Source organism: Lepisosteus platostomus, chromosome 7, assembly GCF_059453375.1.
Source record: "Lepisosteus platostomus isolate fLepPlt1 chromosome 7, fLepPlt1.hap1, whole genome shotgun sequence".
Classification (NCBI taxonomy): domain Eukaryota; kingdom Metazoa; phylum Chordata; class Actinopteri; order Semionotiformes; family Lepisosteidae; genus Lepisosteus; species Lepisosteus platostomus.
The window spans coordinates 31194086-31217113 of record NC_142617.1 but is presented as its reverse complement, the minus strand read 5'-3'; the positions used below and the strand labels follow the sequence as shown (position 1 = coordinate 31217113).

The following is a 23028-nucleotide window of genomic DNA, read 5'->3' as shown; positions in this document are numbered from 1 at the left end:
TAAAAGAAAAATGCTGTATGAGTAATGCCATATCTCACACTAAGCCCTAAGCCCTTCTTCCAGGACTGCACTTCTGTAACGTAGTGCAGGTGTCACATGACATCACTTGTTTTGTTATGGCTCACAGTCAAAAGGTTTCCTGCTTTCACGCTCCTTCTTTTCCAGTGACTTTTCCAGTGTCTATGTGCACACTGGCAGAGAATTATTTTAGAATTTTCCATCCTCTTTTTGTAGTTTGACGGTAATACTTGAAGATTTTATGTTTCATGGCTACTTGGCTTTGCTCTGATAGGTTAGAACTTGAAATGTCACAATTCTGCAAGGAATTTGGGTTATATCCCCTCAACAAAGTCTGGTCTGATACAGACTTACGAGAAGCGTACATAAATGGTTCTATGGGGGTGCTAAACCTTTGCAGACTCTTGTGAGGTCATGAATATGAAGCCCGCGAGACCACAAATTACAGCCTAAATAAGGATTTATTGCTTGCACAAATGCAAAATACAGTTTGTACTCTAGTAAATCAACACCAACAGCTTTAAAGCCCTTTATACAGTACAACACTATTAGGCTCAATGACACCCAAGTGAGAATGTGACTTTGACCCCTAACCAATTAGCTAATTAATTCATTCACCCCATGGAATCTATATATAGGATACCTAACTGAGGTCCAAATGACTTATACCAGGTCAGCTGATACTAATATATCTATTCTGCTGGGTATATTTATCGTTTGAAATTTTATATAAAATTTATTTTTTAATTTAAATAATCTAAACTGAAATTGGTTTCCTTTGACTGATCCAGTAAACTGATCGTCTAATGGCTTTTGGAAAAATAATGTCATATAATAGGAACTAATACAAATCGATTGCACAAAGAAATTATATAAATACAGTTTATTCCCTTAACTAATATGGAATAAAACTTAGTGATATTTGTGTCATTTTATTCTAAACAGGACAGACTGAACATGGAACTTTCATATGGTTTTGTAGTTTCAAATGTTCTGGTTGAATAAAAAATCCTCTAGTGCTTTTAACTGCATAAAACTAGCAGCTCTCTGTGGGAGAGATGTCTGCACCAGTAAAACAGTAATCTATTTAATGATGTTTGGTTTAAGACTTGAGAAAAGGGACAAAAGATTGTAAGTTTTACAGTTTACATTTTGTAATGCAGAAAACATACAACAGATCTGACATACTGTAAGAATCATAAGTATAAAATTATACTGTATATGTGAGTTTCAAAATAAAATGAGAAAATCTTGATAAAATAATTTGCAGAATTTCATTTTTGAAATAATTACTAAGGTTTAATGTGTTGGGCTTTCAATTAAAAGAAATACATGTTTTTCCTATTAACACAGTATAGAATAGAAAGTAAATGTCTTAGAATGTGAATTATTTTCTGCAAGGATCTATTAATAAAATTATAGTAGATAATGTATCAGTACTCTGATTCAATAAGAGTAGGAAAATGTGATATACAATATACTTGGCAACTTTATGCATGCTACCATTTAAATACAATGGTTTTGATTACTGTTTTAATTGAGCTATTTTTAAATTAATGCTACTTTTACTGTAGTAAAAATGCTCCTTACAGTCAAAGAACTGATGTTCACTAGTGAATGGTATTGTGGCTATATGTGATATCCATCACCTGTGTAAAAGGAAGCATACACTTACAGTAAATGAATACAAAATTGTTTACTGAGATTTTCAACAGAACAGTAATATTTGTTTGTTTGTCATTTCCATTACCTTGGCTTGAGAAACCTTAATTTAAAATAATAAAGGGATTGTTAATAAGGGCAATACAATGCCCTTTATATATATTTTTTCACTTGGGAAAAACCAACCTCTCACACAAATAATCTGAAGTACTGAAAGGTCTGAAGTGCCTGGTAGACTGCTGCCCTTTTTGTGATTGAGGAAAGCCACATTTTCCAAAAAATACCCATTGCAGGAGGGCTAAATGAAAACACACACCACATTATATTTGGCCATACTCTAATGCAAAACTAGGAGAAAGGTGGACAAAAGACTTACTGTAGCTATCACTCAGACACAGGTTATATTCTTTTTGGCTTGATACAAAAGCAGAGTCCCTTCCCTTTCCTTTCCAACATTTTCTTAAAGTAGCAAATAGCAGCCTTGTATAATCTCAAATTATGAGTTTTGGGTAATGAATGTGAGAAGGAAATAGAGATGACGTTGCTTGTACACACTTCAGATTACAAATGAGTGGGGAATATACAGTAAAATGGTCTCAGTGTTTGATGTTTAATACCATGAGAAAAGTTGCAAATAAGAGGGTGTTGGCTAGCTGAGGTTCTCCTCCAGCTCTTTCTTGAAGGTTGATACCAATACCCGAGGGTATCAACTTCAAAAACACATGGCAAAAACATATCCCAGACTCCCAAAGCCCTTTGTTCAAAGAAGTACTTTCTGCTTTCGGTCCTAAATACTGTACTTTCCCCTTAGTTTGTAGTTTTGTCTTCTGGTTCATGTTTCACTGTTGATCCATTACATCAATACAAGTAAATCCAAGTCCATTGAATTGACTTCATTTAAAAAAGCTAAATTTAGGGACAACGTTGTATAATTCAAATTTACAATAAATGACCTGTATTGTTTTATTAAATAAGCAAGCATGGTGCATACAAACCTGCAATAAATTAAATATAGTTTAAGGGGATTTAATAAAAGTACTGCTTGCTAATACAGTAATTTTCTTTTACTTTCATATAAATGTTCTCCAGCCATTAAATAAGCACATGTGCTCCAATCAAATACTGTAAGTTACAACAATGCTAAGAAACTGGCCTTTTTGAATATTTTCCTGAGAACCCCCTGAAATTGACTTGCTCCTCTGAGAAATGTGAGTCAACTATGAAACAACTGTTATGGAAAAAAATATTTAGAATGTTTTAAATGTTATGAAAAACATGTTATACAGTATAATTTTGTAGTGTTATACATGCAAGGAAATTCATTTCTGTGAGATGTCTGAATTCGGAATGATTTTGATAGATCTCCACATGGGGCTGTAATAAAAAGAATGTCATAGTTCTGTACTTTGTAATTTAAAGGTTGTAATAATTGTAAGTGATCTCCCTATTGATGTGGCCAAGCCTAAGGTAATACTATCATATGCAAATGTTGATTTTCAGTGAAATCCAAGGTCTTGCCTGATTAATAATATTTAAGGTACATCTCTGTGCTGCATAGCCTGTAATAATGGGGGCAGTAAATTTAATTATCTGCTATTTTAATTAGATTATAAGGCTTTGTGTCAGCCTTCTGCTGAGATACGCCATTGCCAATCTAAAAATATTTTCTTACTTTTTCTATTGCTTTTACTGCACAGTTAGTAACGATACAGCTACATCAGATCAATTAGTGATAGTTCACTGATCATACAAGACCCCCATTTGCAATGCTTTGCAAAACATTTCTAAAAAAACAAAGTAAAAGTATTGAAAGTATTCAGGTCTCTTATCTGAACATACTGTAAAAACACAAAAAGGTTACAAAAACAAGAAGTCAAACAGGCCATCTAACCCATTTTTTTTTTTAGAGAAGCCAAGGTATCAGCTTCAATAACATGGTTGGGCAGCTTGTTCCAATGTCAAACAACCCTTTGGGTAAGAAAGTGCCTCCAGTTCTCAGTTTAAATGGGCTTTCATGCTGTTTCTACTAGTCTTCAGGGTTAATATGCTGGTGCCTTTGAGAACTTTGAATATCTGTATCAAGTCCCTTCATAATGTTTGTTCAAGACAAAATATGTTCAGTTCCTTCAGCTTATCAGTGCAAGACATTTCCATGAATCCAAAGCAGCAACAGCATTTTAATAACATGGTGTCCACAGTTGTACACAATATTCTAAATGAGGCCTTACAAGTGCATTACAGAACTCTAACTTAACATCACTTGATTCAAATTCTACATTTTTAATCATATACAACTGGTCCCGAACAGAAAAAAAAACAAAGAAAATTAGAAAATACGAAGAAGAGTACTTAAAGTACTGATTTACACAGACAAGTGATGGAGAAGATGCACGACCGCTATGTGTGGTTTGTGGCGAAGTGTTGGCTAAGGTAGGCCTCATGCCCTACAAACTTCTATGCCACTTGCAGACCAGACACTTGACCTTGCAGTCTAAACCTGTTGAGTTTTTTTAACGGAAGCTAAGAGGCCAACAGGAGCTTTTAACAGGAGCTAAGAGGCCAACAATCTACCCTCCAAAAGCCACCACTGAGAACCCAAATGGCTAACTGGATTGCCAAAACTGGGAAGCCACACATGTTAGGTGAGACTTTTTTCTTACTGTGCACTAAGGAAAAGGTTTCAATCATGTGTGGGAAGAGTGGTGCAGAGCGACTAGCATTGATACCAATGTCAAATGAAACCGTGTCTAGCCGCACTGGGCGTATGGCAAGAGACATGGAAGAGCAGATGATCTAGTGTGTATTTTTCTTTACAACTTGACAAGACCATTGATGTCTTTGGAGATGCTTGTTTATGCCAGATTTGTTGAAGAGGGAAATTAATGAGGATTTTTTGTTCTGTCATCCTCTTCCTGAGCGTGCCACTGGAGATAAACTTTTCTTTTGCTGGAAACATATGTATGTGAGCATGAAATTGACTGGAACAAGTGTGTGCATCTCAGATAGTGCACAAGTTATGACTGGCGGATACAATGGGCTAGTCACGTAAGTACAGGCCGTTGCTCCGCTCGCTTTCTGGACGCATTGTAGAATTCATAGACAAGCACACGCCGCTAAAAAATGCCACCCCAACTCAAACAAGTAATGGATGAAGGTGTTTATACTGTAAGTTCCATCAAGGCCAGTACAACAAGCGCACAACTTTTAAAGATTATTCCAAAAATTAAGCATAGGAGGACTGCAGAGGCGGCCTTTTGCTACTACTCACCCAAACTGTGGTATAGTATGCCTAAAAATATTAGAGACCTGCTCTGTGGATATTTTTAAATGGCAGCTCAAAACCTATTTTTTTTTACTTTTGCTTTTACTTGATTTTTCTTATATAATTTCAGTGCTATTTGTATTGTTTGTGGTTAGTTCTTTTAATTGGTTATTGTTGCTTATTTTAAGTTGCTTAAAGTTTTTTTAAATTAATGTTTTTTAACAAGCACTTTGAGTTGCAAAACATTACATGAAAGGTGCTATATAAATAAAAAAACTATAATTATTATTAAGTGAGTAGGCTTATAATTTATACAACGTGACGATTTTTAAATCTGTGTGTGTGGAGGGAGGCAGGAGGGGTTACAAAATATTTTTAACATCAAAAGAGGGTCGCACTCTAAAAAAGGTTAAGAAAACCCTGATATACTGTACAGTCTAGTCATACCTGCTGCTTAAGGTGGAATAAAGCAGAGGCTGTGAATCGTAAAGCAAAACTCAAGTGTAGGATGAGAGAGCCAAAACAGAAAAGCTAGAGGCAGCAGGATTTGATAGTAGCAGGCAAGAGAAACAGGCAGAGTGGTGATGAGCATACTGTATACTGTAGGCAACTGTGGTGCAGGCAAAAACAGCCCAGAGTCATGGTCAGAAGTTAAACTTGATGAACTTGACATGTTTAACTTTGTTAAACAAAGAACCAAACCAAGACAGAACAAAGCAAATACATAGTTGAGACAAGCAAGTAAGGTTCGTAACATGAGAACATAAAACCACCCCGGGCAAATCCTGGAGACATGGTCAGAACGAAGTGAGTGTTAAACATCAAAGGCACAGCATGATTCAAGAAACTCAACCAAGTAACCAAAGAACTTGAAAACTAGGAATACAGTAGGCTCTGAGTAGACTCAAAGATCACAACACTATGCCAGAGCCCAGAGCATTCTCAGTGCAAACTTAAAGTATCCTGAACGACCTAGGACAGGCATGGTCATATATTGCCCACTGATGTTACAGTACATGTCTCCTATTGTGTATTTGTAGCAACTGGCACTCATTTATGGGTAAGCAGAAGTATAGCCAGGTGGCATGCCAATATTACAGTAGCTCAATCTACAGCTCTCCATGGGCATGACATACATCATGTATAATGTATACATTGTTCTTCTGTTGTTTTGACATTCTTTACATTTGTAAATAATAAAGAGTATTTCCCTCATCCACCATGGATTTTGTGTTATTTTCCAAAAGAGGCCTCTTAATCAAAGAATTTTGCTATGGAAGCCTTGCAGAAAGTCCAGAAACACAACAACTAGATATTATAAGGAGAGATCAAAAGAACTTAATATTTTCTATTTCAATAAAATATGTGCTAGTGGTGAATTGAATATGTTCTTCAAAGTTTTAGGGCAATGACACAACACATAGAAGGAAACTTCTCAGAAGCAAGTTTTTCACGAATATTAAAACTTTTATGGAATGGATTGCCAGGATATGCAGAGGCAGGGAATATTAAAAATTAGGCTTGGTGTTCTTATAAAATCACTTAATGATCAGAAAAATTGATAAGCACTGATGAACATGGAGGCCTGTACTTACAGTATCATCAAAAGTTTATCTAAATCACCATAGATGATATCTGTCCATCATATATCACTTGATGATATGTTTTAAGATGGGCATGAAACAAACGGAATTCAGAAGTTTTGCAGTGAAAAGTGTGGAAGAGTGCTCACATCCATTGAATGATATCTTAAAGAATAGAGATTTGAAACTGAGCTCCTAAAGGACTACTCTGCAAGGTTACACCCCCTAGTCTATGCCTCCCCCATCATTATAGACAACAGCTGGTTATTACCAGGAGGAGAAGGAAGGTGACATTTGCTAACTCAATATGCCATTGATTGCTTGTGTTCTGTGATCAGTAAGGGTTGAGTGGTCTCAGAGGAGGGGACATTTGCAGTAGAATCGTGACACCACACCCCTTTCTCTATTCATACAAAACACACACAGACAGAGAGTATAAAATCAATATCGATGCTGTTGGGACACCATCTCAGAGGTGACATTTGACTCACAAATGCCTACATCTGTCTTCCATACTGAGAATTAATGTTTTGGTACAGGACGTAAGACGCTTTTGACAGAGGTTAGGAGAGCCAACAACACTTAATTAATAATTACTTGCATTTCTATAGTGTTTTTCATTCCATAGGATCCTAAAGCACTTCATCTACACTGAAATGCAGCATCCACCAAGGTGACATTTGACAGCAATAATGCATCAGCAGTCTCACTACACAACAGATGAAGTGGAGAGTTAGAAAGTGCTTCACCAGTTGAATAAAATGGGAACTTTAGATCTAACATACAGCACATAGTATGAAAATGTCTACAGTGAATGGAGAGGAAAACTGACAACTGTGTTTAAATAGTTAAAATGCTGCAATTTAAGTAGAATTATGCTGAGAGTGGTGAGATCATGGCTTGGTGAGATGGAATTTTGTGATATCATCACACTGAAAAATTAAGTATCATCAATCATCACTCTGACAATGTTATGACTGATTGTTAGACTTAGAAAATCATAACCTGTTTAAGTAAAGCGTGACTGGGAGCCACTGTGTACACTTGCCCGACACCATTAAAACTGGGTGGTTAGAGGTGGCTAGCCATGTAACAGCAACACCTCTCTATAACTGTAAGCTGCAGTGTCATCAAGGAGAGTTGTATCTGTTTTCCCACTGATGTCCCTGCACTCTCATTGCAATGAGCTTGCATTGTGAATAACAAACAGATAGCCTGACAACTGCACTACTTTGCTTCTTTACAAAATAATATATAGAGGTTAGAAACCAAAGAGCATTTCGCACATCTAGTTGTTTTAGTTTCTGGACATTGATTTTGACAGCCCTTTGTATAAAGACTTGCCTCCAGTTTGTAGTCTTAGATGATGTTTGCTGCTTAAGTGACATTAATACCTCAGAGGTAAGTTTGAATACTCAAGTCTAGTCACATTGCCACCACATTAAAGATCAAGCTGTGAGTCAAGTTGATTAAAATCTGTTAATTGTTGCAGAAAAAAAAGCAACAGTAATTTGTAATTGTATTCTAGTGTTAATGAAAAAAACTGCATTGGGAAGAGCAGTAAGAAAACTTAAAATAAGAATACATTTAATGTAGGAGATGCAGAATTTGCAGGAAAGGAAATCCTATGCAAACGTCTTAGAGTCTAAAATATATTTTCTACTGAAAGGTAGATTCAGCTAATCTCTTAAACAATGGCTCTGCATGTGAGGCTTTAACAAAAAAAAAAAACATTCCAACTGTTCTCTGTGCTTCAAACGCATCTGAATTTGTTTTTGAAGAGAATATTGCAGTGATTTACAATAGTCTCTGTGTTGCACTTAAATCTGCCATCCCTTCCACAGAAAGGCAAATAAATCTCACTGCCAGAAGGGACTGACACAAGCTACAGCTACAGTATGTCTAAACTATAGTACCTGCATTATGGGACAACCAATATGGCTACCAACCTGGGTCAAAGATGTACAGTATCAGCTAAGTAAAAACAGGAGCAAAAAATGTAACCTTAAATTTTATTAATTAAATTTTAAATATATCATCCCAGGAAAATGGTGATTGACAATCATGAAACTCTTTAAGTAGGAAACACAAATCAAAACTATATGATGCATAAATCAGTGAATGTTTGATTTCTATTGCACAGTTTTTGAAAACATTGCTAAATAATCTGCATAGAGATATTTTATCTGTGGATTTAGTATGGCAACCTTGTAGTCTTTTTGGATGTTCTCATTACTTTTGCAACATGTGCAACATGCAAACAAACTCTGATTTTAAATTAAAAAATATATATTTTTAAGCAAAAAGAACATCTATTCTCTAATTTCAATTGATTAAACCTTATGTTTATGTAACAAAACCTTTTTTATATTGAGATATTTGACAATATCTGTTAATCTATGCAATATTTAAATCTATATCACTCAAAACAGTTATGGTGGCCAGTTGCTAGTTTTGGCTCATACTCAGTATGCCACTAATTACTTATCATAACAAATGATAACCAGTTTCTGACATTGTTTGTAGTGCTGACTTTGTTCATCATTATTTGGCACAGTTTAATTTAATACTGATGTTGTTTATGTGGTTATACTTGTTTTTTTTTACAAAATAGGAGTCAGCAAACTACGGCCCACTGAACTTTTCTGAGTGGCCCGCAGCTCACTACTGTTTGAATCTTGAGGGTTACTTTTTGCATCAGATATTAACAATCTTCCACCAGTGGCCTCTACTTGTTAGCTTTGCTGCTCTCTCTCAGCAGTAACGGTCAATTGAAGAACAACACCCATTGCACGATGCATTTTACTTTTAGCCTATCAGACATTACAACTTGTCTACAACTTTTCTTATCATAAATACATTTGGATTTTTGTTGCCTACTTTGATTGCCTCAGTCATGCAAATGCCATTTGGTGTATGCTCTAGTGTATCTTGTTTGAAAGCAGTTAATGATTTCAAGCGGTTTTAAAAGTTATAACTGACAAGAGGCTAACTGTAAGTTATTCCTGCCATGTCAGAAGAGTACTTTTGTGTCCCTTGCAAAGAAAAGGTAATGTGTCTGATCTTCCAGGATCTCTTGTGATTAAATACAACATAAAAAGGCATTACGAGACAAAACATCGGGCTACGTTTTCAGAATACACAGGAGATGGAGAGAGGGAAAAATTAGAACAGTCGAAAAAGTTGCTTCAGGGGCAGCAAAAACTGTTCAAGAGAAAATTTGAAGAAAATGTTGTGGCTATCCGAGCTAGTTATCAAGTATCACAGCTTCTAGCAGCAGAAGGCAAACCCTTCACGGACAGTGAGTTTATTCAGCAGTGTATGCAAGAGGTCGCAGAGGAGACACGCGACCTATTCCAGTTGGTGAGTTTATCGGCTAGATAGAGGATTTCACTCAGATGGCCCAGCAAGGCTAGTAAAACATTTTAGTGGCCCTTGCTCTAAAAAGTTTGCTGACTCTTGTTATAAAGTACTGTATGAAAGTGGACAACTCATTGATAGTTTCTTCATAACCTTCGGGAACAATGGAGGCTTTAAGCATCTCTAACTGAAGCTCTTTCCCAGGTCACAGTCTTAAATTTGTGGAATATCAGGAATAAGAATTTGATCTGGTTTGTAAGTGCTGGAGGACTTTTTAATATCTGCATTGCAACTGTTAAAAAGCTCGTCCTACAGATTATTAACCCCACGATAACTGTAAGTCTGTAGTGAACTGTATAAAGAATATTGCCTCTGTTAATCTTAGTCAAAAACGCTCTTTTTAATTGATACAACTGCAACAATTTCAATGTCAGGATTTTGTTTGCTGTTTCTGGAACTACAGTTCAAATATGAAATAAATCTTAGCATAAATCAATAATATTGTAATAGCTGAAAATAACTGAATTCACTTAGAATGCACCAACCACAAAAGCACAGTTGTGAAATTTCAGGAAATTCAGAGCTGGTTGCTAGTAGATTATTATTCAGAGGGATCAGTTATCAGTTGAATATACAGTAATGGCGTTGCAGGCATGACAAATATTTTATTTTTTGTAATTTTTTTCATTTTACTATTTCCGAATTTGTAGTCACCTACATTATATCTTTTCTTAACCATCTTACAATGTGAAATCTGCAGTGAATTCCCTGACTTTAAACCATGCAGAAAATGCTTATTAAAATGAATCTGAAATGATGGCTTGAGCATTGCTTTCAGCAGACAACAGTAAGACAACATTTAATGAACCAGAACACAATCTGACAGAACTGGCAGTCTTGTCCTGACAAAAAAAAATAACTGAAAAGGGACTCAATTGAATTAAACAGAGATGCACCATACCTACAGTATAATAACTATTGCATTTCAGCATGCAGATTAAATAAAACCACTATATTTAAGGAGCACAAAATTATTCATCTACAGTATATGACTGTATCATCTTTTCCATTTTAGTCTCCATCTATCCATGCGTCCATTTGCTAACCACAGGGGACACCGGAGCCTGTCCTGGCAAGCAAAGGGGCACAAGACAGGATCCAGCCTGGATGGGATGCCAGTCCATCACAGGGCACATACTGTACAGTACATAAATACTCACACTCACACCAGGGCCAATTTTCCATGAAGCCAATTAACCTACCAGTATGGTCCACACTGATAGTACCTTAAGTTTAGAATTTAACCCATGGTTTCAGTGCTGTAAAGCTCTCTTTTTCTGTCTCCATTTTGAAAAAAATGTTTTTTAAAAAAAGTTTGGGATGTTCTCTTATGAAGGCCCTTTCATTTCTTTTCCTTCACCCTACTCATCTTCAACTTTTTAGCATCTCCCTGGCTCATTCCACACAAGGGCAGATGGGATCCTGTCAGCCTTGTGGATAGGCAGCTTTTTCCTCAGCCAGAAAAGTTACAGGTGTGTCAAATTAAGTTTAATATGTTTCCAGCTTTCAATATGTTTCACATCTGTATTACATCAGTTAGATTTGGTTGAACGACTGAAGAAAGGATATTCTTACAAAAACCCAAATCTTAATAAAAAAGAATATACAATTGTACTGGTACAGCAATATCACAGAGAAAATCATCCACCAATATATCTAATGGAAATGCTTCTATCAATAAAAAAAAAACTCTTTTCAGGTATAAGCAGTTAGGTGTTTGTTATAGCAAGAAAAACATTCTAGAACTCTGATGACAAAAGTGGTTGTAGGGCAACAGGTTTTGGGGGACATATATTAAGTATACATATACAGCAATGCTCAGAGGTTTTCTTGCATTTTTTTATTTTTCTAGTAGAGTTGTCTTGGTTGTACAGTATGTGACTATAAATATTACTTGTTTCGAGTATGTGTATGCATCTCTAGTATGACACTTCCATATCTGTGATACTTATTTCTGCCATTTCTTCATAGTGTGTGTGTAATAGATATTGTATGTGCAAAAACGTAACCAGAATATTTCACATACAGTACCATCGAGGCTCTGAAAACAAAACATTGGAACACTTGTGTTCAGCATATGATGTTGCATGGAAAGTTAGTATATTATACTGTACATCAGACGCATCCACAATTGTTGATCAAATTTATTGTGCAAATCTTACAGAAGTGTTCCTGCAATTAATAAGAAGATATATGAGGAGGGTTGCATGGCGGTGCAGTGACTAGCATCACTGCCTTGCAGTGCTGGAAACTGGCTTTAATTCTAAACCCGGGGTGCTACAGTATCTGCATGGAGTTTGTATGCTCTCCCTTGGTTTCTGGGTGCTCTGATTTACTTCCACAGTCCAAAGACAATATTTTTTTGATAATTGCTTCTGATTGCTTCAAATATTTCTGGACACTCCACTCAAAGCACTTTACAGGTAATGGGGACTCCCTTCCACCACCAATGTGCAGCCCCACCTGGATGATGCGACGGCAGCCATAGTGCGCCAGAACACTCATCACACATCAGCTATTAGTGGGGAGGAAAACAGTGAAAAAGCCAATTTATAGATGGAGGCCATGATTGGTAAGGGCCAATGGGAAATTTTGCCAGGACACTGGGATTACACCCCTAATCTTTTCAAGGAACACACTGGGATTTTTAATGACCACAAAGGGTCAGGATCCTGGTTTTATGTTTCAATAGAAGGTCGGTGCCTTTTTACAGTATACTGTAGTGTCCCTGTCACTATCCTGGGACATTAGGACCCACATAGACCACAGAGTGAACACCCCCTGCTGGCCCCACTAACACCTCTTCCAGCAGCAAGCTTAGTTTTTCCCAGGAGGTCTCCCATCAAGGTACTGACCAGGCTCAGACCTCCTTAGCTTCAGTGGGTTACCAGTTGTGAGCTGCAGGATGATATGCTGGCTTTTTAATTAACTGTTAGAGGTAATTGAGCTTCAGGGCAAATTTGGCCCTGGTGTGAGTGTGTTTGTGTGTCTGTGTTTGTGTCTGTGTGTACCTTGCTATGGACTGGCGTCCTTGTGCAGGGTGGGATCCACCTTATACTTCTTCCTTGCTTGAAAAGTCCCCAGCTCCCTCGTGACCTTGAGTTAGATAAAATGGTTAGAAAATGGATGGATGAATATCTGGAGATCCAAAGCACTGCAAGGAAAAAAAAACACCTTAATAAAAGTTACATTGCCAGGCATTATTATTTACAAAGAGTTATCCTTAGAGCAAGGGCAGTTATTTTGTTCAGACACAGATTTTTAGGATACTTTGCAACAGAAAAGTTCTGATCAAATATGCCAAATGTACAAGACCTAGCTTTTTAAAGCATTACACAATACATGTATTGAGCTTTAACATAATCTTTTATCTCTCTTTTGAGAGCCTACGAGAGAAACAATCTGTCTCAGTTTAGAAGACAGGCTATTTCAAAGCAGCATCTGAATAAGAAAAAAGACAATTGGACAGAATAGGGTTACATGCCTGATGAAGAACAAGTTTAACCTTGGTAACATGCTCATTGATCCGAGACAACGGCCAAGAAATACTTTTAGTTGGTCAGACATCAGAAAATGTTTTTCAAGTTTGTGCTTAAGTGCAAAGGAGTTAAACTGCCAAACTGAAAAATACAATTCCACAAACGTTTAAGAGAATTTCTTGTACAGGATGATAAGGAAAAGAACAATATGAAAATTTATTTTTGAAATATACTGTATACAGTGAGTTAACTTAATTTAACAACTCCAGTCTAATTCAATATATGCCATCAGCAGATTATTTTTAACATTCACCCATGAAATCAATTATTTATTATGCAACAATGACTGCTTCACATTATTGTGTAAAGATGATCCAAATCAAAGCTTTAACACTGTTTTACAGGGATATTATGAACTATTAGTAGAGTTTCTTAATCAATCACTTCATAGTACAAATTAATAATTAATAACAATTCCTTACACTTATATAGTGTTTTTCTGGACACTCCACTCAAAGCGCTTTACAGGTAATGGGGACTCCCCTCCACCACCACCAATTTGCAGCCCCACCTGGATGATGCGATGGCAGCCAGAGCATGCCAGTATGCTCACCACACACCAGCTATCAGTGGGGAGGTGAACAGAGTGATGAAGTCAGTTCATAAAAGGGGATTATTAGGAGGCCTTAATTGTTAAGGGCCCCTTGGAAATTTGGCCAGGATGCCGGGGTAGCCCTTCTAACTCTTTTTTAATGACCACAGAGAGTCAGCACCTCAGTTTTACATCAACTCAAAGGACAGAGCCTTTTAACAGTATAATGTCCCAATCACTGTATTGGGGCATTAGGACCCACACACACTGTAGGACCCATACTGGCTTCACCAACACCTCTTCCAGCACAAATCTTAGTTCTTCCCAGGAGATCTCCCATCCAGGTATTGACCAGGCTCACACCTACTTTGCTTCAGTTCGTTGCAGGGTGATATGGATGCTTTATAGAATTATCTATGATGCTAAAGACAGGAGCAATAACTGTAGCCCCACCATTACAATGTTATATCATCATAAAAACATAGAAAAGTGGAGTAAAACACCCATACAATGTCACAGTAAAGCATAGACAGACAATGGAAACCATGTATCAAAATCGAAAAACCATGGAAAAGCAAAGAAAATCTATAATACATACTGTGAAAAGAACCTGGGAAAAACGTATAACCAATGGCTATACTTCATAGTGAAGAGTACTGACAGAGATGACTGGCACATTAACTAGAACTTACTTTAGGCTTATGGAACGTTACCATTTGTACTATAAGTTTTCGTGTACAGTAGGTTAAGCAACTCCTGGACTTCTCTCTGTGTAGGTACTGATATCACTGTGGACATGCTGGTCAACTCAGGAACATCAATTATCTGAAAGAAGTAAAACACTGTTCTGGCATTTAAGCCTTAGAGCTTTAGATATTATTTTCACCCTTTTCCAACTCTGTATTGTTTTTCTGCATTACAACTGCTTAAAAAGGGATATAGCCTTAATTGATAATCAAAAAGGAAACTGCTGCTAAATTAGTACTTGACACAGTATCTAAAAACTGCAGTACTGTACTTTTTCTGAGCACTACGAACAGCAGAATGAGCTAAAGTATCCAGCGGATGGATAAATGTAGATGTTCCAAGCATTTATTAGAACATATGGTCTAAACAAAATGCAACTCCTATTGGATTTTATCATTTTATAAGTGTTATAAGTATTGCCCCCTTTCCTGATGTTTAGATTTTTTCCTGCTCTTAGGAGATCGAAAATTTCCATATTCTCGCTTATTATATAGTGTGTTTGGCATATGATGCATTAGTACTAGTATAACTACAGACAAAAAATCCTGAAGAACGGTTATTTAATTAAAATTCTGTTATTAAAATGTGAGTCTCTACCAATTGTGACCAAGGGTTGCGAACCAATTAACAATGTCTATTAAAATAATTACCATTGATGCCCTTTGCAAATGTGACTTGATGCTAAGTACAGGGTACACAAATGTTTTTGTTAAAAAGTGGCAGCAGCATCAAATAGATTTGTCCTTGGATATGTCCTCTTGTTCATGTGGTGCTCCACTCTCCATAGATTTCTAAAGGAAACCACAATGAATCTTACTTTCAGCTGTGACACAACTGATTCTCTTCCTTTTCATTAGGGTTAATTCACTGTTTTTGAAACAAGTTCCTCTTGTAGCTGTAGCTTTTACCAGCATATCAAAGAAAAGAAAATCTGTTTTTCTTCTAAATAGAAAACTAGATGTTTTCTTAAAACCAGCTATAATACATGGGTTTATCTACAGTTTCATGTCCTGTGTTTGCGTCTAAGAACCAAATTGTTGTCACTGAACTTTTTTTTCCAGGAAAGATTCTTGAGTTAAAAAGAGGATTCATGAAAATATTTGTAATTTCAAAGATTGGTTGATAGCTTGGTTACTAGGTATATAATGCATCTGCAAATACTTGCAAGATAAGCAAACATTATTGAACTTTCAAAATCAAAATCAAAATCCATTAAATGTTATCAAGAATGACATCTTGGAAATCATGGCGCTCATATGTCCTGAAAATCACTTTGTCTTCATTATTCTAACTTCTGTTGCAAACCAGTATATTCCAGTGAAACATACAAAGTGCATTCAATTCAGTTCCGTTTGACCAAACCACTTTAGTCATATTCTTTCAAGCATATCAACCTTTTTGACATACTCTGGAGTCCTGTGTAGTAATTTTATGTTTCTTCTACCATAACAAATCATATGTTTTAAAAGAAAAAGTAGACATAATCACACATGGCTATGATAGTACAGTAAGCATAAACATGCACATACAGTATATGGAAAAATATAGCTCACTCCAGTCACGTTTTGTACTTAGCAGTCAAATGGTTAAACAAAAAGGAAACCAGCAAATCTGTTCATATGAAAATTATGGAGTAAGAAAATAATTGTTGACTTTTACCATAAAGTACCTTTAAAAAAAACTGCCTCTCATGTTCTTTGTACTGTATATTGTTATGTTTGTAAGCTTATACTACTGTACATACAATTACAGCTTAATGCATATCTACAGTATAGACAGACTACAGAATTATCCCAACATTTGCATATAAAGGCAAAACATACAGTAGTTTACAAACCTGTGATGTAACAAAATCACACAAAATTTAATTTCCTCCAAATAAAGTTTCCTTTCTCAGTAAAAATGATTTTCAACCAACTAAACTTGGAATCCGGATAAATAAAAATTGGCTCAACATTTCATAGCTCATAACTTTCAACAAACAGGCAGCAGGCGGCAGTCCCCTTTCCCTGAAAGAGTTAAAACAGAAAGGAGTGTGGGGTCCCCCTTACCAGTGATATCTCAGTCCAGTTCCCTCTAACAGGCCGACCCATCCAACAGTGAGGCACTTAGGGTTAATATTTTAGCGTGTAGTAATGTCCCCTGCTCTCTCCCATCAGCATCAGAAACTGCAGTCTCCCTCACTCTTTGCCACTGCAGCAGAACAAGCTCTCCTTCTCTCTCTCTCCCTCAACACCCCCCTCCTCTCAGTCCCCTCCTCTCTTTACTTGCCTCCCCTCTCTCTTGATACACATCCCCCCTCCTCCTGTTTCTCCTCCCTTCTTTCTCTGCCCCCCCGTACCTCCCTCTCTTGCTCTGCCTCCTGATTTGTGATGCTGCTCACACAGTGCTGCATGCAGTACTCTACGCCCTGGTCCAACATTCAAGGGCAATCCTAAAGAATCAATATGCAAAACTATCCCCCGAGGACTTGATGCTGGTACACTCCAACCTGCGTTAGTCGAGGGGAAAAGAAAGAAAAAAACACACAGGCTGTTACTCAACTCCAAGGCATACGCTGCAGCAAGCCAGCTACTGTACTGTATGTGCCATTGAGAAAGTAACAACACTTATTTCTGAAGCACTGCTAATGGTTATATAGCCAGGCACTGGGTGCACACACTGGTCATCCTCAACCAGTTCACTACACATTTATAATGTTCTTTTCAGTTATTTAATGTAGTGATGTGATCATTTCACTCTCATCACTCCACTTTAACTATTACAATGAACATTAAATTTGTCCCTGTCATTGGTTATTGTGGTTTTTGTTCTTGCAGCATTTGAGGTTTTTTTATCCCCTTAACCCACAGGATAAAATACAATTTGTTTTCACTTACACTGAAAGAACAATCCAATGTCTAGACATACAGAATAAAATTGGCCTACATAGAAGAAAATTGGAGAGGTTGCAGAAGAGAATAAAGGTCATCCATGTCTCTATGTGTCTGCTCTTTACTAATAATGCTCTAAACCCTAAAAACAGCATCAACAGCTTTTACATGTATCAGTCTTAACAGCCAGCATTACAGATCAATTACAAAGGGACATGATGGGTCAAGGATGGTTCAATGATAGACAAAAGTCAGGCTTCTTTCTGGTTAGTTGTGTTTTGTATAAATCTAGTTGAGAATCTCTATAGTCATTATTTCATAAAGTACTGTATTACAAATGGTTTATGTGCCAAATTTTAACTTTTTTGTATTTTTCATATTATATCTGCCCAATGTGAAATCGCCAGTTGTTTATTGTCTTACAGCAATAATTCCTGTACTTCAAGAGAAAAATGAGAAAGTAAAGAGGTGCTCGTCCAAACTATCGATTATTGATCGATTCATCTATTGACATACTGCAAGTTCCATATACTGTAAGCCTACAGGTGCTTCCACAGGGACATCACCGAAGTTTGTGTTTGGTCAAAATCTGTGAAATCTTAGTCCAAATTTACCCAATTTTGTCCGACTTTACCCAAGCTTGAAATTGTGAAATCTAGGGTGTAGACTTTCATTTAACTGTTTACCACAGGATTTATAGGTCATAGTGTCTGACTGAGTAAGATGAAGCAGTGACCTTGCTCATGTTCTTTAAACCCTTCCTTGCACAGCCCTTAGAGAAGAGTTTTTGTGAAGGATTCATTAAAAAAAAACTGAACCCATATTTTCATGAGAGATTTGTGGTAGGTCATGCTGAGAAAGGGATCTCAATTTTCAACTTGCCTAATCATGCCAAAGCTTTTATTCCAAGTGCACTATTAACATCTGTCAACTATTGTAGATTTTAGGTTGTGTCAGCATTGCACAACAGATTAAGCAGATAGTGTTTTGCAATGTACAAAAATCCTCTACTTCCAAAACAGAATGTTGTGTATGTATGATTCCATAATGCCTTGCAAAGTATTATGATGCCCCATGTTGTTGAATTACAAATTCTCTATACACATTTTTTTTAAAGTTAACATTTTCACTTATTAAAAAAACATGATGATTAGCCAACCCTGCAAACCAGAAAATGTTGCTTGCATTATAAGTATTTACCACATTGAGTCAATACTTGGTAGAAGCACCTTTGGCAGCAATTACAGCTACTGTACATCTGTTTGGATGAGCACCAACTTTTCTCAGAGAGATTGTGCAAATTTCCTACAATTCTTATTTTCCAATTTGTGCAACATCTGTAAAGATAATCAGGGATAGTTGATGAACAGCAATTTTAAAGTCTTGCCTGTTTTTCTAATGGATTCAAATCAGAGCTTTAACTTGTCCACTGGGGTGAAAGCTTTTCTGTCTTCTGACTACAAATCTTCTGCTGCATCTTTGTAGTATCACCTACAGTATATGCTTTCTTGCCAACATCTGTCAGGATAACTTCTTTAACCCCAAAAAAGAATCAATTTGAAAAATAAAGGTTTGGTTAATAATATTGATTTGGAAAAATATGTAAATGTTATTTGAATTGCAACAAAATAGGATATCATTGAAAGGGGGCAAATATTTTTACAAAGGCACTTGCAGTGTACTTGTGTTCTTACAGTATGTACTGTATACATATAATGCTCTCCTCAGTTCCTTTATTGTTTGCAAACATCTCATAAAGGGGCTCTGGTGTTATACTGATGCTTCTATTTCTGTAACTAAATATAGTAATAACAGTTCTTGCATTTTATGGAAGAATCAATGATTTACAGTATTACAGATTATTTTCTCATAGTGACATTTACAGTAGTACACCTGTGTTGATTCCTTTACAACACACTGTTGTCACCACATCACCTTGGTTTCATATTGCTCTCTCATATTAGACGTTCTATATTCAGTGAAAAGCATAAGTACCGGGACAGTGAAGTGAAATGTGTCATTTATGTGTGTACTAATGAAATATGTATTCATACATTTTCTAACTGCTTTATCCAAGCAGCAGCAGAAGCAACGTAAGATATACCCTAGACAGTACACCAGGGTATGCACAGACACAGATACACAAACACTCACACCAGGGCCGGTTTTACCAGAAGCCAATCAACCTAGCAGTATGTCTTTGTACTGTTGGCGGAGACCTACACAAAGAAGGAGACAACATACAAACTCCACACAGGTAGTCCCCTAGGTTAAGAATTTTCACTCAGGACCCCAGTGCTGCAAGGCAGCAATGCTAGCCACTGAGCCACCACACCACCCTGAAATATATATTTAATGAATGTAGAATTTCAGCTGTTGGTTCTGGATATTACAGTATTTTGCATATATTTATATGTTTAGCCACTTAAGAACAATAAATGTTTTTTATCCAATCCCCCTGTTGAAACACAAGGCTGACAGTTGTTTCATAATGATCACATGTTTTCATATTGCTTTAATTGTGAAAAATTAAAGAGCTATGAATGTATAAGCGCGGTTTCAGCCTTGGGATTTTACTTTTTGGTCTGCCTCTAGACAGAGATAGAAGGCTTAAATCAAGATGAAGGCTAGAGAGTTGTCTATGACAGAAAAGCAAGCAAGTGTGAAGATGAGAGCAAGGAAACTTCCAATTAGAACCACTGCAGAGAGATTGGACATCGCAAAATCAACAATATGGAATGACTTGAAAAAAAAGAAACTACTAGAGAAGTAAGCAATTATCAAAGCACAGGCCATCCAAAGAACACAGCAGCAGTTGATGACAGAAAAAAAAATCATTACAGCTCTGAAGAAAAACCCCCAAAATAACAGCCAAAGAGATTGCAGAGAATCTCCAGAGTGCATCGGTAAAAGCATCTCAATTCACTGTGTGCAGAATACTTTGACAGGAGAATTATAAGGGTTACACTACAAGACGCAATGTGCAAATTTGCAAAAAACAGAAAGATGACTCCCAATAGTTCTGGAACGTAGTTTTTAAGACAGACAAAAAGCAGAAAAACCTTTATCAAAGTTACAGGAAAAAGTGTTAAGAAGGAGGAGAGCTGCAAACGATCCTAAGCACACCCACCATCTCATTTATGAAACATGATGGATGTGCCATGGATTGGGCATGCTTGGTTGCCTTTGGAACTGACTGATTTTTAGTGAAGATGTAACTAATGATGGCAGCAGCACAATGAATTCTGAATTATAAAGAACCATAGTCCAACAAACACAAAGTTCATTCTGCAGCAAGACAATGACCCACAACACACTCCACTTCTAGCTAGCACTGAATTAGTAGATATACTAGTAACATACAGTAGGTTTTTGTTGTTTACAGTACATGAGGAAAAACGCATGTACAGTACATTTGTATTTACTAGACTTTGTAGATTTTTACAATAGTACTATACACATTTGACCCTGCCTTCTAACATACCCTTGCCCTCTAAGCTAGGTTTAGCTTGCCTTAATAGCAGCAACCCCCCTTGGCAAGAACGCAATGAGCTTTCAGCCCCCTCCCCACACCTCACTCAATGGTGGAGCCTGGGGGAAGGGAGGAGAGTTCCAGTGCAAAGAAATATTGATTCATATTAAACTATAAACAATCCCTGCCTTACCATTCATGGTATATCTGCATTACTTTTCGAATGAGTGCTAGCTACAGTGCTCTTAGATAGCAAACACTATACACAATATACTGTACCAATAACTAGGAGGGAAGAAATGCACCTTCTGTGTTATAATAACTGGTCTGCAGTGGCATGTTTCTTTTCTTTGCATTTCCAAAATTATCCTTGTATCATACCTTTTACTAAAATACCCCTTTCAACAACACATGAAATAATTAGGAGCTTAATTCATTTGTAAGGATTCAAGAAGAACATACTCTATGTTTGTTATTCTTTGAAGTCAAGTTACAGGTGTTTAGATTAAAGCTTTTTAACCTTTTTGAAATGATACAGTATATGTGTTTGAGTGCTCTGTGTTATACTGTATACTGTAGTATGTCACAGATACAAAAGAACCAGCCTGCCTGCTTGGACCACTGTGTTACTTGATTTCCTTGATTCAGTGACCTACAGTACATGGACCCTGGCACATTTCCACTGATGTTTTTATCTAACTGCACAGTAAAGTCCTGCAGTCAAAATCTGTGTATCTTAAAATACACCCTGATACAGCAGAATAGAAATAATGTTAAAACCATAGTACTATCTGGAAATTACCTGTAATTCATGAAAGATTGCAGGGTTGAAGTCATACTAAAGGCATGATATATGATGGTTTAGTGAATTCAATTTCAGGGAAATATGGAAAGTCTAAAGCATGGCTTATTATTATTTTGAAGCCAAGAGAAATAGTTGACTTTATTGCTGTTCTTCCCCAGTATTACTCTAATTCCTCTGTTTTGGGGACGTCTGTGCTTACTTGCTATACAGCTGTTCCTTTGGCTGAGCAAGACAATTGCTGTTGCTGGAGTTTTTTTTTGTCTGTCATCAATAATTATCATCTGCCTTTAAGTGAAGTTGCCTCATCAGCGCCCAGGCAATGAGCACTTGAAGCTGAAATCAATAAGGTCTCAGTCACAGACTGTGAGAAGGGATGGCATTTTTAGTTTAAGCATCAGGTCATCCTTTAGAAAAACATCCAAATGTCATGCCTTATACTCCTTTAAAATCTTTGTTTAGCAACAATGTAACTAAAAAATGCTGTTTTTTTAATTTAGAATGGAATTCACAGAAAATAACTTACATGCAATGAAGGTCTCTTAAACAAATTGGAGACCTTTGTTTTCAAGTTTTCTTTCTTTAGATTAGCTTTTTAACATTTACATTAAATTATTTAGCAGGTGCTTTCATCCAAAGTGACTTACAATCATACCTGAACAAAAAGCAAAGGGCGCAAATAACATCATAAAACAACAAAAGAACCACAGCAACCAGTAAGTGCAGCATTAAATAATTGCTATGATGTTTTGGTTCTGTGCAAGCAATAAGATGTACTCATACAAGAACAAAGTAAGTGAGGGTCAGTCACAGGTCTCTGGGATTACAGGTATCCAGAAGAGTTTAGTTTTCAATGTCTTCTGGAAGATGGTAAGTTCGTGGTTCTGACACTGACTGGTACAGTAGGTCATTTTACCATCGGAGAGCCAGTGCAGATGACAATTGGCCCAGGGATCCCATATCATTGACATTGCCAGTTAATCTCAGGAACTGGATCTCAGTGCCCTAGCAGGGACTAACAGTGGTCTGGAAGTATGCTGGTGCAGTCCTCTTGAGGCCTTAAGGCTTAATGCTAGGCTAGCATTAAGATTTTGAATACGAAGCAGTTTGCAATTGGA

The 23028-nt window shown here is 36.8% G+C and overlaps 1 protein-coding gene across 7 annotated transcripts in view; it reads right to left on the bottom strand.

Annotated features, from left to right (window-relative positions):
* The window catches only part of syt2b (synaptotagmin IIb), a 179125-nt gene that overhangs the window by 66591 nt on the left and 89506 nt on the right, over positions 1–23028 (bottom strand). The window contains exons 1-2 of one of the 7 annotated variants that reach the window (XM_088639849.1): positions 16815–16983; positions 12957–13099 (exon numbers count right to left, since the gene is read on the bottom strand). The exons of 3 other annotated variants lie outside the window; for them this stretch is intronic. The gene's annotated coding sequence lies outside the window, so the exon portion shown is untranslated. Of the gene's footprint in view, positions 1–12956; positions 13100–16814; positions 16984–23028 lie in introns of those variants that run through there. 3 more of the 7 variants (XM_088639847.1, XM_088639846.1, XM_088639848.1) reach the window with 3 other exon arrangements.